Source organism: Pararge aegeria, chromosome 2, assembly GCF_905163445.1.
Source record: "Pararge aegeria chromosome 2, ilParAegt1.1, whole genome shotgun sequence".
NCBI lineage: Eukaryota > Metazoa > Arthropoda > Insecta > Lepidoptera > Nymphalidae > Pararge > Pararge aegeria.
Window position 1 is genome coordinate 14,283,748 of NC_053181.1, and position 17,854 is coordinate 14,301,601.

At 34.8% G+C, this 17,854-nt stretch overlaps 1 protein-coding gene across 2 annotated transcripts in view; it reads right to left on the minus strand.

Annotated features, from left to right (window-relative positions):
- LOC120634460 (solute carrier organic anion transporter family member 5A1-like) overlaps nucleotides 1–16,792 on the minus strand; it is a 72,809-nt gene extending 56,017 nt beyond the window's left edge. For both annotated transcript variants that reach the window (XM_039905058.1, XM_039905047.1), the window contains exon 1: nucleotides 16,538–16,792. The gene's annotated coding sequence lies outside the window, so the exon portion shown is untranslated. The remainder of the gene's footprint in view (nucleotides 1–16,537) is intronic.
- Nucleotides 16,793–17,854: the final 1,062 nt, after the last annotated feature.

Sequence of the window (17,854 nt, forward strand, 5' to 3'; positions counted from 1 at the left end):
TGTTGTTAAAGTAAAATAATGTAAATATAATTAGATAAGAGTGGGTTTTGAATAAAAAGGGATTCTAAATAAGTTCATATCAACTGCAATTGTAGCAATTGCAGGCAACAAATCAAGTACATGTCATTCATTTATTACGTGGCTATTACCACAAGTAGGCATTTCCTTTATTAGCAGTCTGGTAATACACTTCTGGTTACACCTCCTAATAATAAATTGGAGTGTCACTTGTTTTCATCAGTATTACTGTTAGTATGTGCAAAAAAATCACCAGCATAATTGTATTTGAAGACAAAAATCTTTGGACAGAGCGTGTAGCAAATGTTGATTCATGGCTCTGAAATATGAATGAATGAATAACTATGAGTATAAAAGTAAATCGCTTAACTTATCGCCCGATGGAAAGAGTTATCCTACTAAATACGACGACGACGACATCAAACGAGTCGCAGATTGCTGCTGACATCAACAGCCAAAATACCATGTAATCTGTTCCTTATAAATAATCTACGCCCAGCAGCGGACGTCCATTGGTTGATAAAGACTATGATGTGTTTTAATAAATCCTCAACCAATAATAAATTTCAAATAATGTCCAGCGTTGTTTGGAGGAGTGTTGAATCACAAGTGGTATTCAAAAGCAAAACATTTCGTTTTTTTTATTATAATTTAATTATAAATGACCAGCTGTTGCTCACGGCTTCCTACGAAGTTTTTTAGTTTTTCATGAATCCTGCGGGAACAGTACATTTTCCCGGGATAAAAAAGATGCTATGTGTTAATCCAGGGTATAATCTATCTCCATTCCAAAATTCAGTCTATCCGTACAACATTCTCATGTATAACATTAGTAGGATTGGACTCATTGTTGAAAGTAAAAGTGCCTGTAAGCGGACCTTGTATTTAATTGTCAATCAGCCATTTGATATTGAAGGTCATAATTGATTTGAGAAGTACCTATATCGTTATATTTGTCTATGTGAATCGTCTATGGCTACTGCGGTAAGTTAGGGCCACGGACTTTTAGATCAGCAGACATATCATTGTGATAAATTCAGCGGCGCGTCAAGGCGCGTAGAGGCCCAAACCCTTCTCATTCAGAGAGGAGACCTGTGACCGAGACGTGTGACCCGAGCCCGTAGATGCAGGGGCGGATAACGTGTAGATGATGATAATGATGACGATGATATATATTGCTGCTAGCAGAACTTCAAGACGATTGCAAGACGATTGCGCAGTACATTTTTAGTTCGCCTTCAGTTCAAATGCGGACTGCGTTGATGTATAGTTAGCTACAAAATGGTACATAATAGATATGACCCGTTTAACTAACTCATCTGTGGCGATAGGAAATACTAGTTTAACTAAACGAATAATCTTTCTTTTGAAAACATCTTCAACGCAGTCAAAATAAGGTGAAGAAAATTATTGCACTAGAATATTAAGTGGGTATGCGATAAGACCCTCTACTTAATTTACTTAATTTAAATTTTTATTTTAATTACTTAATGAACGATGCGAGTGAATGTGAAAAATGAGTTAAGAGAAAACCTGTTGTGCCGACGACGGATAAAAGCAAGAAGATGTAAAAGGGGGATAGTTAAACAAATTATACATGCTGTAATAAGAACGGGCCTTAACATGAAATATCAAAACACAAAGTAGGTAGATGATCTATATATAAGCACCGTCAATCAATTGAGTTAAATTTAGATCCATACTGAGTAGAGAGTTGCAAGGAAAGTTGATTTCGCTGGAGCACTGCATGCGCAACGGTCTTGCGCAAGCAACGTCTTACGTCAAGCCGAACCCAACATATCTATGTTACTACTATCCTTGAACTTGAGAACTAAAATGATATCTTATAAAGTATAATAAATACACCTTGCAGGAAGTTATTTAATTTCTTAACCGAAAAACCCTATGCCCCAAAGCTTTTCAGCCAAACTGTACATCCAACCGAGAACCTCGTTATCCAAAGTAGAATTTGCTTACCATTTGATAAATGAGGCGGTATTGTCGCATTTATAATATTTTAAATTAAAATTAAAATTCTTTGCGCAGATTGGAGTATGAATAATGATAACAATGCAAAAATTAAACGTTTGTTTAAAGTACTACACCGAAACGCATTATGATGTAAGACCTTTTTATTTTTGACCGTCTTTGTATATACTATTATAGGCATCTAATTCAGTATAGTCTGTCGTCATATTATGTAACAAGATGCGGACTGTTGCGTTAATCAGTATCTCGCTCTAATTCATGGGAAACGTTCAAATGTGTTGTTGGTCATAATTTAAATGTGCTTTCATTCGCAAATTTATTTAAATTCACATTGAACTTTAAGAAAAATAACCTTAAAGCCGGGAACACATTGGCAACACGCCACCAAACGCCAAGTGTTTGTAGTCAAATAAGCTCAGTTTTATTCCGTTGAAATGGCGTGCCTAAAATAATCCTTACAAAGAGGTTTTGATGGTGCAGTGCCACTCACTGCTATTTTTTATTCAGTACGTATCTATCAATTTCTTTAACTACAGGTATATCTATTATTATTATACTACTTTTTTATAGTAAGTACCTATTTTTATATAACTAATAGTAAAGACGGATGTTTCCATTTTATTCTACGTTCCTGCTTTAGGCATACTCTGGTAAAAAAAACCATGCCATAAGCACGGAGATTAGCATGGTTTTTTGAAAATGTTAGATTTTTATTTTAATATTATTATAAGTATATATGTTGTTTTGCTTGGCTCAAAATCAGTGAAGACAAAAGAAAATGGGGATAAATCCATAGGAATACTTTAAAGAATCGAAAGTTATTTCAACTCTTATTCTGTCGTCTAGTATAAACATCGTTGTGGATATTATATTTACCTAGTTATGTCTATTTAAAGTTCATTTAATAATGGGTACGCATAGTATAAAACACCCTTTCCTGGTTTTATTATGGTTAACTTGCATGTTTAGTTTGATTGATTGCATAATTATGACTCGATGAGGGTATATCGGATTTTTTCAACATGTTCTAATCAATGCTTTTTTATTTTCCTTGGTCAATCAAGGTCTTGACTTCTATTGTTGCGATGTTTGCAAACCATTGAAATGTATCGGTCCCGGTGCACAATGATTTTATTGAAAGGAAATTTTAAGTCAACCAATCAGGCGAGGAGTTTTCTGCGATTATATTTATCCATACTAATATTATTAATGGAAGAGTGTGTCTGTCTTCTGCGCCGATCTTAATGCAATTTAGAACAGAGATAGTTTGCATCCTGGAGACGGACATAGGATACTTTTTATCCCGGGAAACCTTCAGAGGACCGAAACCACGGCATGTACAAAAATATACATATTTTTTACCAATGTACGGCATAACAGCGCTTCCGTATTGGTTATAGTAACTGACTCCTGCGGGATTATTAAAAAGCAAAATACACGACTATGTCGTCAGAAAAAGCTTATTATTATATAAATAGACAAACAAAAATAGTCAAGTCCCACTTCCTCTTTTGATTGTTAACGATTTTCTCTTTTTTTTAGAGCATTCTCATTAAATAAAGAAAAGGTTCTTTTTTATTTTAGGCTGATACAAATATTAAAAAAAAGAATGTTTCCTTTTTTTAATATCTGTATCAGTCCAAAAGGTGTCAAAAAACCTTAGGCAAGAGTTTTAAACTTAAATAACATAGGGTAATGTTCTTGAACAAGGTCTCTCTTTGATCTCAAACAATTTACCTAAATGGCCTGAACCAAGTTTGTCATATTAATTTTATATAAGTAGCCTTTTAAGTGAAAAGAAGATGAATAAGTACTTACATTTTATTAAGCAATTATTCACAAAATTAAATATTAGGTACCTGCCTATGCAGTGGCGTGCACTGGGTTTCTTACCAGGGTATGCATACAAAAGAAAAATAGCATAGACAGCAAAAATTTTCCTCCTATAAGAGTTATAATATCAATTTTAGGGTAGGCAGTGCTTTTGTGCATGTATGAAGTGCACGCCACTGTGCCTATGTAGTGGCAAGTTCTTAACATTAAGTTATATTGTGTCGGACCATTATTAAAGTTATATCAATGTTCTCATTGGTATTGTTTTACATTGGCGTTATCTTGGTTTTCCCCAGCTACTATGATTTTATATGTTACGGGGTCAAAAAAAAAAGATTTTTATCAACTTTTGTTAGTCAACGGTTCTTTGTCTATCCTTCTTACATTCAGCAATGGAGTAAGAGCTCGACATGATATATTTTATTAGGATAAACAGACAACTTCATAAAGTATACTATGCAATGAGGATATCCCGAATTTTTTTGCGGAAAAAGATTCGGTTCGTAATATATTTGTTTGTTTGTTCGTCCTTCGTCGCAGCTACAGAAAAACGTCGCCTTTTCGATTTTTTTTCTATTTTAAGTTATGCCATTGATTGACTAACTTACCTGTTGGTACCTAAGTGATAATGCGGACTAAGATGTAGCTGGCTCGCCTGTAAGGGGTATTTATGGGGTAATTAATAAAACCCATAGCCCTAGTCGTTATATCTACAGGATATCGTACATATAACCCCAAATAGTTACCACCTCATCGACAGCTTTGTCGATGAGTATGTGGTAACTATCCACGGACGAAGCCTCCCAGACCAGACCAGATAATTCCTAAATTGCCCCAGCCGGAGATCAAACCCGGACCTCTCACTTAAAAGAGACCACAGCGCTCACCACCGCGCCAGGGAGGTCGTTGACTTTTTACACAGACTGACACACAGGCGTTGTTTTTGTCATTAAAGAATTATTAGTAATATAGGATAATTTTTGACCTAAAAACATGTGGGTATTTAAGTATGGAAACACAGACAAAGTCTTTGACAATAATAATTGATTCACACACTGAAAGGTCTGTTACTTATTTCGACTTATTACTAACTTGACAAGGTAGACCTCCACCCACGTTCTAAAGGATGAAGGTACTTCGTAAGTTCGTACGTTACTCCTATAAGAAAATACTTTTCCTTTCCTAGGCGCTTTATAACATTTCCCATGCCTTCAAGGCAAAAGTGACGTTGCTTTGATATCGGTTGGTTGCGATTGTGGTCATTCGCTAGCCTAGCTTACATTTCCTGAACGTGAGGTAACAATTCAAAACAGTTTCTACCATTGTTTACGTTTGTGGAATCTATACAACATTATACAGGTTGAAGTACATGATGGGTATATTCGACGGCCGATTGGCGCAATGGGCAGCGACCCTATTTGTGAGTACAAGGCCGTGGGTTCGATTCCCACAACTGGACAATATTTGTGTGACGAACATGAATGTTTTTCGGTGTGTTTATCTATATATAAGTATTTATGTATATTATTCATAAAAATTATTCATCAGTTACCTTAGTACCCATAACACAAGCTACGCTTACTTTGGGATAAGATGGCGATGTGTATATTGTCGTAGTATATTTATTTATTCATTTATTTATATTATATGTTTTTAGGATTATTAGTCTTTCTGAAATCGCGAGTTTTAAGAAACAGGGACATATAATTGTACCCATAACCCAGTTTCCTAATATGAAGGGTGTTTGTTTTTCCAAATTAAAATGGAAAACTTCTTCCCTGCATCGCGTCGACTTGAAAACCTCCTCCTGATTTTATTAGTAAAAGTACTAATTCGATTATTTCAAATTAAAGCTTTGCGTCCTTGATAATTATTTGCTAATTTTCTTGTTAATATAAATATTAGATGAAAAAGATAGTTTAGCATATTATTTGGTCGTAGGTACCTAAATTTCTTTTATGTATTTGTATCCTCTTTGTTTGCCGTGCGGCTGGTCCGAATACCGTGTAGATAAAGCATGTTTGTATACTATAAGTAGTAATTACAGGTCGTACGCTTAAACAGTACACTCACATAACATTAATTCATCATTTAGAAACTCTTATTCAATTTTATACATTAACTATTTGTGCCCTGCGGCTTCGCCTGCGTTAAGCTTCATAGTCAACACCAACCTCAATAAATCAGATATCCAACGTAGTTTTTTTTTTATAGGATAAAAATAATTATTTAAATAGATCAACATTTGAGTTATGTCATGATAAATCGTCAAATACTTTCATTCTCTCACCCAAAGGAACTGATCTGAATTTTGGGCTAAAAGGTATCCTATGTTCTGAACTCAAATCTTGCAATGTTTCATTTGAATTCATTTAGTAGTTACAGCGTGATGTGCGGCCCAGATACAGACACGAATGAAAACAATTAGTTCTGGGATCAGTATCGGTTATAGAATGCACTCCAAAATTTTTTTGTAAATATATGTTACAGCTTTATAATATGTATGGAGATTACAATAATGTAAAAAAGGAAAATCAAAAACTGAGTGTTAGTCATTTGAAACATTCGTTCGCGCACTATTCAAGCGAACGTACTGTAATTACTACTGCGTATAGTTACTAAGGTAGGTAGGTAGGTACTAAGTATACAGTAGTCAGTAGGTAACTATTAACAAATTGAGCGGCAGCGCGGACAATAAGTAACGTGATGATATGTGATTAAATGAATAAGTGAATTAATAAGAATTAAGTCCCACCAACTGGGTCAAGATTGCATGCTGCATGTAACAATAACAAAGACGCTTATTCGCTTACCTACCTAAGTAAATCTTTTTTTTATCGTACTCACTTTAATTGGTAATTGGTAAGGATTATTCCTATCAGCACGGCTAGCACGGCCGTGGGGCATTTTTTTTCTCCAGTGAAAGAACAAAATAACAACATTTTATCTTCTCCCAGAGTTTTATTAACTCTCAGAGCATTGGCGCTTGGGAAATAGAATCAAAATAATTTAAGTGTCCCTAAAATAAAATAATAGCCTGTTGTATTGCTTTGACAGATGGAAAAGACAATTTTATCCCTCGTCAGATATACTCGGAGGATATATTCTTTGCTGCCAATGCTAGCCGCGCTGGAGACAAAAATTATATCCCTGACAAGATAAAATTAATGAGTCCACCTGCAAAAGCACGGTCACAGGGAAATGGGGGGGAAAAGTGCTCCTACACTTTACCCCCCATTCATTATAACACTTATATTTATTGTACCCATCTTATTTTCACTTGAGCGCCCTATTCGGAGAGTTGATAAAGTTTTATTATTTTATTAATAATTGTGGCAAGTGGTAAACAGTCGATTATAAACCTAGCAACATTTCACAGGCATGCTAGTCGGCATATTGCAGGTAGTGCTGTCCTGCAACTAGCCGCTGTAATTACGGCAACCACGTCCTTCGGACCGGAACACAGCATTGCAACAATGCTGTTTAGAAATAAGCACATGCGATAGAACTTCCCCGGACGAGCTCTGTCACAAAAAGCTCTAGTAGGCACTACTAAAGAAGAGAAACTGAGAGAGCTGTGGGAGAAGATAAAATGTAGTCGTTTAACCGGCGAGAAAAATGACTCCCGCCTATGCCAACAGTGCTGTCTATGGTAGCCGTGCTGAACAGGGTCAGTGAGGGTTGTGTGGCTTTGAGGTGACAACAGAAATGAATCTATTGACTTGGTAAGGTAAATAACTGGAGGTGTGCATACCTTCATGGGTTCAAAGTTGGCCTTTGCCTTGTCAAGGCAAAACGTAACGTAGGTACTCTACGTTACGTTTTCTTTCCTTTAACAGTGTTTCTCATTAAAAGCTCACAGTTCAATTGAGAAATATAATATACCTAGTACAAAATACTTTTAATTGTTTACCGAAGTTCAGTTCATAAAGGTTAAAACATATGGTCTATAACTTACCTCAATACACAGGCTATCCTAAGCAAGCAAAATGTTAGGTAGTTCATGAGATTAGCGCATCAAAATACACAAACTCTTCACCTTTGCAAATATTTAGTACGGAAGTTTGCAAGATCAGTTGATATTTATGCTTATTTCTTCGATAATATGAGTTGTACAGTGCTATTATAAGCCTTAATCATCCTTAATAAACGATCTAGAATGTAACTGTATTTTTTTTTCATAACGTACACACAGACAGACACAGACAACCGGTACAAACATCTATACATTTTAATAATAAAGCATAATTATGGTTTGAATGGGCAAATCTCTCGAATTAACAGTGGGGTTTCAAAAATCAGTTTTCTACTCAAATTTTCAAAAAGCTTATAGGCTATTTCACACTGATCTACTTATTAGAAATCAAGCAAGGGGCGTGCGATGCGACGCGGTAGGTCTTAGAATGAAAGTTTGTAAGGGTCACTCATCAGAAGATTTCCGTTAAAGTTGTCGCGGTAATCGGCTAGTATTTTTTATGTTATTCTTCGAATAGCTAAAAGAACCATTACGAAATTAAAGTTAACATAAACATAATTATAGACGGGTACCTTTGTATACCAAGTCCACCTGTCGTAATGCGAGCACGACGAACCTAAAATAAAAATTAGCAAATTGTTTAGTCTTTAAAGCGCTGCCATTTGCCACGTGCTAGATAGGAAAGCTTTATGGTTATAGCTGTTTGTTTGGAAGTAACCTTGTGGCGTCTCGATTTATAGATGACGTGTCTATCGATCGGATTAGACGCGGTCACCGTCGCTGGCAGAACAAGACCTTACCCACTACTTTGACCGAACGAAGAGAAGTATAGCACGTTCTCTGTCTATTCCTAGTTTATAGCTCCTACACATTCGGCTCGATAACGTTTACCTATTTATAAACAACTTAAAAACGATAGTAACAGTAAAATATTTCATTTGTAACATATTATAATAATGAAAGGAGTAGTTGGAGCTTTTTGCGACAGAGCTCGTTTGGGGAACTACCACCACGCTTTTCTGCCGCAAAGAAGCATTGTTGCAATGCTCTGTTCCAGTCTGAAGGGCGTGGTTGCCGGTGTTGTTACAGGCTCATGAGGCTTAACACCTACGCCTCAGGTTGATGTCCACATCGCGGCACGTTGCAGGACGTGTTTATTGCATACTTTGAGAAGTGTTGCTCTGTTTATAGGCGATAATTTTCCACTTGCCGTAGATCGTCCACTATATTTATAAAAAATATAAGACAAAACGTGCTCTGGGACTGCGGATTTTGGGTTGGATGTACCAGGATTCCATAAAAATGGACTAGTCAGCGCAACTTCATAGCTGTAGGGCCGTTTGTTTGGGACAGGGAATTTATTAAAAATTTGTCGATAACTTTCTTTTAGGTAATTTATAATCATCCTCAGGCTGTAAATGTTGCTCTATAAATGTTTTGTGTTAGGAAGGGAAGTTCGGTCCATTTCACGGGAAACTGTATATTTTTAATTTTGGTACTTTCCAACGGCGGATAGTTTTGTCCGTAACGATGTCTTATCAACAATCTGAAGACTTTAAATAATTTTTTAATTCAACAGCATTATCGTTTTGTATCTTCAGGGTGGTACTCAGAGTTCGATACCTGGCACACACCTCTAACTTTTCGGAGTTTAATTTAAGCAATTTGAATATTACTTGCTTTAATTTTGAAGGAAAACATCGTGAGGAATCCTGTATGTTTGAGAGTTCTTCATAATGTATGAAAGGCGTGCGAAGTTTAACAATCGGCACTTGGCCAGCGTGGTGGCCTCAGTCCTTCTCATTCTCAAAGAAGATTGGTGCCTTGCAGGCCGGTTATAGGTTTATAATGATCGGATGGTACCTACAGAGAATATTTCAACAATAAACCCAAAAAATAACTCACATAATTTTATCGATATTTTACAAAGTTACGTCGTCCATTTAATCTCGACCTGCCAGAAACGCATTCTTTGCTAAACTACAGATATAAGTAAGCCTTCATTTTATATACCTACGTAGTATGTAAACTTCCGTTAGTCATTTGGCTGCTTCCTGAGCTAAGTTAGGTATAACCACCACAGATTGTTAATCCTAGGTACGTATTTACTTTATCATTAAATAGTTGGTTTTTTCTCCATTTAAGATAAATAAGTTGCAGGTTAAAGAACCGATAAGACATTTGTTTATCAGAACATTATAATTGTAGCCGTACCCTTACTATTTGTTTCAATTTAATATTGTTTGTTTGCCCCCAATTTTAGCTTTTATTGTTTCAGGTTAAAGAACCCGAAGAGTGTTTATTAATGTACATATTGCTTGGTCTTACTTGGGTGATCTGAAGTAAGTTTATACTAAGCTTAGGGAGACGTCAGCCTTTGTACCATTGCAAATTGTACAATGTTCAGATGTACAATATCACCATTAAATTCCTAAAAACGAACTATGTATTGTAACAGATCGGTGGTATTACTCGTTGGCTAAATTAAATGTTTGCATTCTCATTGCTCCTATTTAATATTAAATCATAGTTTTCGTATCCTCATTGATCTAAGTCCAGTCTTGCTACATCAAAAATTTGCGGAAAATTTGAACAATGGTTTTTTAAATTATATTTTTCCATTATTTTCATACGGATAAAGCTAATGTGAGTACAAATCAAATACATTTTAACGTCTGAATCGGATTTTTATTCTTGTAAAAGTTATACTGTCTATCAGAACTCACTCATTAATATCTTCTTCTTCTTGGGGTGCCGTCTCCTTATGAAGGTTGGCAATCATTAGGGCTATCTCTACCTTGGACACCGCTGCTCTAAATAATGATTTGGTGCTCTTTCCAAACCACTGTCGTAGATTTTTGAGCCATGATATTCTTCTTCGGCCAGGCCTTCTTCTGCCTGCCACTTTACCTTGTACGATAAGCAGAAGAAGTTCATACTTTTTGGTGTTCCGCATCACATGACCAAAATATTCTAACTTACTTTTTTTAATTGTTAAGAGTACCTCTGGAACCTTACCCATTCTCTACAATACAGTGCTATTCCGTACACGATCTGTCCAAGATATTTTTAACATACGTCTGTACACCCACATCTCGAACGCTTCGAGTTTCCTGGACATGATCTCTGTTAGAGTCCAAGCTTCTACGCCATATACGTACGTACGTACGTACTACGTACAGAGAACACATAACACCGCGCTATGCGTGTTCGAAGAGCAATGCTTAGGTTTCGGTCACAGAGAACTCTTTTCAGTCTAGAAAAGGCGTTGCGTGCTTGTTCCATTCTGCAGCGTACTTCAAGACTATGATCCCCTTTGTCGTCAACCATTGTGCCTAGATATCTGAACTTGGATACCCGTTCGAGAACCTGACCATTAAGGTACAAAGAATTGATTAGCTCAGGTGTTCGGCTAATTTCCATAAATTTCGTCTTTTTGGTATTGATATTAATACCATACTCAGCACTAACGGAAGCTACAGAATTGACTATGTTTTGAAGCCTTTCAAGACTATCCGCTCATACAATAAGTATAAATGTACCCAATTATGTAAAAGTTGATAATAGTTAAACTCAGTCCCTTCCGTGCGTTAACATACCGTATCAGTTAACACTTAACTCAATATAGGTACCCACCAACCTTTGGCAAGCCACAGATCCGCATTTGTCGGTCTGCGAGCCGAGGCGACGCGGAAGTGACCCACTCTACTCTTCCACTTATCCAATGCAAATGTTAATTATAATGCACCTTCCATTGAATTGTATAAGGCGGAGCACAAACAAACACCATTTTTGTGATCGTCGGACACAACTGGTATTATGCTCGCTGCATATTTTACATCTCACATATTATTGTGTATATCATTATATGTATGTGTGTTAGCAATGTTGGGCGCAACAACTGCAAGGTTGTCCACGAAACCAAACCAGGCGAAATTAAAGGTTCTCGCGGAAGAACGAAACAAATGCAAACGAAGTTGCGGGCAATAGCTAGATATAAATGACCATCGATTCATACACGCTATTATATTTAGTTGCTTTCACAAGATACCAACCAATGACGATCTAGATCTCTCACAAGATTGAAAAATGAATGTTAAAATGTAAAATGTAAATTGTTTATGTTGGAAAAGAGCAACTGCTGAGTTTCTTGCCGTCTTCTTCTCGGTAGAATCTGCCTTCCGAACCGGTGGTAGAGCCACTACAAACAGACAGACTTGACGTTTCAAAAGTGCTTATATTAGACCTACTTGAAATAAATGAATTTTGAATTTGAATAAAGCAACTCGGTGTGCTAGCTAGAAACAAAAAAGTTTAAAGCAAAACAAATTAAATTTAACAAGTTTTTTCATGATGATGAAACTAATTGCCTTTGTTACTTACAGTAACCTGACACTGCAACTTTGGTGTCCCGTGTCGTTAATTAAGTGTCTCCGTTCGCGGAGCGCCTACGGGGCTACTTTTGAAGCACGAATAAGAACGATAGCTTTATTTACTTTCGTGTATCAAGAAACAGATGGCGAAAAGGCTTGATGACATCGACACGACTATAGAAATAAGAATATCACCAACATTACTAATACTTTTAATAATTATATATACATAATAAACATATATGTTTACATAGCGGAGCCGACGTCTTTACTACGATGTGGTCCTGCTAAATTTTCAGTGGAATATTGTGTTCCGCTGAAAATTTACTTAGCAACTAAGAAATGCGTTTGTTTCCTTTAGATCACTAACCTACTGACAAAACAAACTTATGGGGCCTGATTGAGTGACGATACGTAACGGTGCCATAGATATGCACTGCAGTGTAATTTCACGTTCTGATATTTGAGGTGCGATTAGTTGAAGTGTGGCAAAACACTGCATAACTGTTCCGTCGTTATGTCACGTTTATGTGTATGTAATCTTCTAACGAATTAGCACTTAACAGCACGAAATCTATGTAAATGCGAAACGTCTGATTATTTTAATCTCATGATGTTCTATGGTTTTAAAGTGACCGTGGGGTTGCCTGTAATATATAATGCGTATTTATATTTTATAGACAACTTCCATTAAAGTATATAGGTATTTCATATATTTACTTAGTTGTCCGACTAAATGTTGCCTTCGTCCGCGTTTACAACTGTTCTGTAAGTTTCAAAAACCTTTATTTAATTTTTTTTAATGCGGGCTCTATCATCAGATATCTTCTTCTTTTTACCAATAGGTACTCATTAGGACCAATCCAACAAATCGATATGCGACATAGGTTAGTTAAATTTCAGATCCACCGGATGCCAGATTTTTTTTTGAAAAATGGATTACAATTTTTTTACCGGGAATTCATCAGGTTACATAAAATTTAACATTGAGATTGAAGTAATTGGATTAATAAAATCGAGTTATGCAACTTTAGTAAAATTCGATAAAATGTTTTGAAAGTACGCAGCAAAATTGCCAACATTAGCTACCTTGACCTTTAAAAAATTAATTGTCCACTCTGGTTTCCGGGCGCGATGGCGAATATTATAAGAACTGCCTAACAAAATAATGTTTTCTCAGACTGACTTGTTTATCGATGCGGAAAGTTGGGCACGATTATGAGGAATCGTTGTATATTAAACATGTATATTGCGTACACGACACTGTCTTATAGTGTAAAAAAACTCTTGTTACTTTTGTGTAAAATTTAATTGTTAAGAAAAAAAAAAAAAATTATTTACATTATAAGACAAGTTAGAATCAATGCAGTGTACACCAATCTCCAAAATTGCCAAATCTAAAAATAGCGCCATCCCTTTCATTGTATTGTTTGTCGAAAAGGAAAGAACTATCTTCAGACTTGGCAATATAGTAAAGATTTGTGTACAACAAAATTAGCAACATCTAACTTCTTTATTTGAATTGTAATTTACATGCCTAATGACAGTGCAATAATTCCAGAGTGGTAGTTAGTTAGTTACCTGTGTCATCTAGTATTGTCAGACGCATTCCTCTAACATAATAATGTAGGATAGTATTATTGTAGTAAGTAGGAATTAGTGCACAATCATATATATTTTTTTCATGTCATCTAAGGCGGATTGTTTGTCCCTATATTTTGTGTACCTACCAACAATGTACTACCAATCTGCAAATAAACGATTTGATTTGATTTGAATAATTCTAAGCTCTTTATATGCTTCAAAAACATAACAATTAATACAAGAAACAGTTTTACCCGAAGATTTTGGAAATATTAATGAAGATTATGTTAGGTTAGTACAACTAATAAATTTGCAGTACCTATTGTAATTTTAAATGGTTACTGCGTCATTCTTATTACTCTTTAGAATAGTATTGCCTGCTTAATACTGCCAGTTTGTAAATTAACGCAAATTATTTATTTATTTAAACTCTTTATTTCTACACCACTACACAGTTAGTAAAATAGAGGAAAAATTGAGAGAAACACTAAGACTGGAGTAGAATACAAAAGGCGGCCTTATCGCTTAGAAGCAATCTCTAACAGGCAACCTTAGGATTAGGAAAACCAGAGCAATAACAAATAGGTACAACAAAACACAACATACAATATACAACACACACACACACACACACACACACACACACACACACACACACACACACACACACACACACACACACACACATACACAATATACACAATATACAATAATTAATGAGGATATAAAGAGAAATGTGTTATCATTTGGAAAGAACATACTTACATATCATAGAATCAATAGAACATTTAGTTTATGTCATTCAAACAAAACAGGTGACAATAAAGTTAAAAACATCTCTCGCTAAATGTTTTGAACTGAACTTTAACATTATAGTTATTTGTGTACATTGTACACAGTTCTTTTTATGTAGGTTAATAAAAAATTTAGTATGAAATATTTTTTTTTAAATATACATACTCATAAAAAGAGACAACATTAGTTAAGGTCATTGTTGCAAATTCTTAACATAAGGATCTATAGGGATAGAGAGCATCAATTGCAAACCATAAACAATTACAAGACAGCAGCAATTAAAGCCAAGCAGCTAGCATGCAGTTCTTGTGCAGTTGCCTTGCAGTTTCTCTCCATGTATGCCAATTGAACTCAAACAACAAGCCAGTTTGTCTATAACCTACAGATAATGCCTGACAAATATCACACAGTCTGACATAATATCAAGGACTGTTTTGCCAGGGCCAAATGAAGGCTATACATTTTTATAGCATCATTATGTAAATTAAACTTCAAGACATACCTATATATGATTGGAAGTAGTTATTTTGTTACCTGTTCTCCTTTTAAAGGTTGAATTCAATTATGACTTCAATTTTTTTTAATTTTGTTACTTATAGCTGTGAAATCTACATGTCAGCATTTAAATTTTTTCACAGCCTATTTATTGTAAATAGTAATGACAACCTTGTAACGGATTTTTTCATTTGTATCAGATGTTAAGCGTGATTCAAAGAAATGCTGAATACTTCTGCTGCTTAGGTGTAAAATTATACTAGGATGCTGTCCTAGTGTAAATTTTAGGACAACTATGGTCAGGACTGTTGTTTTATATGCAGCATTCATAGCATTTATTTATGCTACCTACATGGCAGAGATTAGAGTGTATTTTGAATTTTCTCAGACAATATAAGTATTGAAGCAAGAAAGATTAATATAAGATAAATAACTTATGACTTTAGTAAAACACAGCACAGTAAAAACACTACTATAGTAGTGTTTATACTGCTGCTGTTTATAATGCTGTAAATTTCACCAAAAGATAATGGGTTTCCAGAAAATGAAAGTATCTACTACAACCTACAGGAAAATCAGCAGTGCAAACAGTTAAACTATAACTAAGCTTCTGTAGCTACGTAAAGATATAAGTTTATTTTAAATTATTTTGTTTGTTTATTTAATTTTCCAGATTTATTTATAATTAAATTCTGAAATGACTTGACGTTTCAAAAGTGCTTATAAAGTAGGCCTACTTGAAATAAATGAATTTGAATTTTGAATTTGAATTTGAATGAATTTCAGTATAACAAAATGATATTAGCAAAACCAAAAGGTAAAAGACAACATCAACATTTTGTAAGTTGGCATACTTTACAATTCTATAAATAAGTATAATAATTTGAACCATAATGGCAACAAAGTCAAAATATTACTGCTTTAAGCATTGGTAGTGAGTCCCTGGTAGAAGACTTCCAAAAAACATTGGTATTCCTTTTGTATTCAGTGTTTAGTTTTCATTCTTACTGCATTATAAATGAATAGAATATTTAGAAGCTAATGTTATGTTATCAATTTTGAGCCACTGTGACCTTAACATTACCTTAAGCAACTTGAATGTGTCATATTACTTTCTAAGACTAGATCAAATTACTAAATACTTTATTCATGATGTCTCTAAAGAGTTATTATTCTGATAAATAGTGTATTAAGGTTTATATTTTATGTATTAAATATTATTAATAAACAAGAATTACTACCATGTCATAATATTATTGTGTAATTAATTAAAAATATGTATCAAAATGATGTAGGTATTTGTTTAAATAACACGAGTTTTTTGAGTAATAAAATTTGACCTGGAACTGCACAAAAATTGATGGTTTACGTCGCAAATATATCTAATAACATAACACATTATGTAAGTAAATAGCGTTTGGAAACTCTAGACGAAAATAGTTCAAAACACTACAAAAAAGTTTTGCTTACTTACGTTCAATGATGGTTTAAAAGGTTCCTTGCGCACGGTCAACAAAACCTCTTTGTGAAAGAAACTCTACAAATTTAAAAGCACTGGTAATAACCCAAACAAAAATTAGAAGATAATGAGATTTGTACACAATTACAGATGTAAAACACAGTATTTGACTCGACCGTAATAAAATAATTCAATATTTTTTATGGAATTTCTAGAATCAACACTACACAACGCACTCCGCAAAATCTCACTGACTAACAAAGACAATTTGACAATTCGTATACTTTGCTGACTGTACTTTTCTATAGTCTCTGGACTCTAGGAACAAACGAGTGTGAAGTTAGCAACGCTTTCATGAAAAAATTGCTAAACAGCTGTTTTGTTTTTATATGCTGCCATCTGGGAGAAAAAATTAAAAACATATTAGTTTGTATATTTCTGTCAAGATGGCGCGAAATTTATCTCTAATTTGAGTGGTGACATCTATTGGTACATTTTTTTACGTCATGTTAAAGTTCAGTTTGGCGGATCTACCAAAACTACCTGCGTGCCACTTTAAATTTGTTGTGCAGTTCTGTAGTTAAGATAGTATTTGTCAGATGGCGCTGTTACTCTAAGTTTCAAATAAGGTGCCTGTAATATCTGATACTTAAGCAACTGAAGAAGTCTTAATATGTGCGTCTCTCGATTGAACTACCTGTTTGTTTGATTTTTTTTAAATATTGTTAGACAGCCCAATTTTTGAGGAAGGTAGAAGGTTTACTTTTTATCTCGAAAAGCTTATTATAGTTACCTACAGTAGTATAATATTCACATGTTAGTCAATAGGGCTTCTCAACAAGTAAAAAAGTCCATGAGAGAAAAAATCCAGTTAATTCAAAGGAAAATAAAGGCCTTACACGAATCAACTGTCTATCTGTGACCTACTTGAATGTGATTTTGAACAAATAGCAGATTATAATGCAGTTATCACTACCATCTAATGCGATCACCCATCCGTCTACCCAGCGCAGCGTAGTGATAAACCCTCGCGTTGGAAACTTGGACGTGTCCTTTAGTCCAGTCAGCTTCTATATAATTGGCTATTGATAATGATGTTGATATATGTTGCTGTTTGAAGAGGGTTAGGTTACTCCAGGTTTATTAAGTCCTACGAAAAATACGAAAAAAAAATTTCATGTTACAAAGGATCAACTTTAATTCTAAGGAACGATAACATTTCTACCAAATAGATAAAAAACTGTCTTCGCTACTTCCCTATCCCGATCCCTAACCCTACTAATATTATAAATGTGAATGTAAGTTTGTTTTTTACGCTTTCACAAGAAAACT